Source organism: Siniperca chuatsi, linkage group LG14, assembly GCF_020085105.1.
Source record: "Siniperca chuatsi isolate FFG_IHB_CAS linkage group LG14, ASM2008510v1, whole genome shotgun sequence".
NCBI classification, from domain to species: Eukaryota; Metazoa; Chordata; class Actinopteri; order Centrarchiformes; family Sinipercidae; genus Siniperca; species Siniperca chuatsi.
The window spans coordinates 21,681,461-21,682,442 of NC_058055.1; positions in this window are offsets into that span (position 1 = coordinate 21,681,461).

A 982-nucleotide genomic window follows, 5' to 3' on the forward strand; every position below is an offset into this window, starting at 1 on the left:
CTGTCCCTCAGGTTGTGGCATGTTGATACATATTGGGCAGCAAAATATGGCCTGTCTCCTTCTCCTAGGAGTGTTTTTAATGTCTTTGAAATCTGAGATTACAGAGTTGAACTTGTTAAAGTAAACGTTCCTTATTTCATTGAATGCTGTACATTGTAGGAGGAAGTGCTTCTCCGTTTCAACCTCACCTGTCGAACAGTGACCACATATTCTGTTTTGGTTTCCAGGATTTTTTTGTGTCTTCCTTTTGCGATTGCCAATTTGTGGTCACTGAGCCTGTACTTGGTTAGGATCTGAGATATTCTGCCAATCTCTTTTTAGGGCCAGATAACAGTCTGATCTACTTTGGCTTTTAGTTTCTTCTTTCCAATGTTCCAAATAGGTTTCTTTACTTTGCGTTATAAATTGGTGTTTGGAAAGCAGTGCTGCAGTGAGACTGGTCAGAGTGTGTCTGAGAGGGGGCAGTTAGTCTTATAGGACTCTTTTCTGGGCTCAGCTCTTGGGTTTGGAGGGCTTTGATATGGAGGGTGTCTATCGGGCTGGATTTAAGGTGATTAAAAAACGTGAGCGCTCTCTTTTGAATGTTAATTATCAGTGGGTATCTGACTAACTCTGCTCTACATGCATTTGTTGGTGTTGGTCTGTGTACGTGTAAAATGTATCTGCAGAAGTCTGCATGCAAGGATGTTTGTCCAAACAGGTATGATGACTGAGTGGTCCCCATACTTCACGACCAGACAGCAATGGGCTGGATGACACCATCTTATATTTTAAGCCAAATTTTAAATGGAATTTGAAAATTAGAAATATATTTTTTCTCTTAATTGCATTTAGAGCTCTTCGAGCTTTTTCTCTTAGTGCATTCACTGCCAATGATATGTTTATTTAAGGTAAACTGGTATTTGTTCTGCTGATGACATTAGTTTTCTTCACATTTTTATTCCCTCGCGGCCAAGAGCACTCCTTAACGTGATGACGGGAC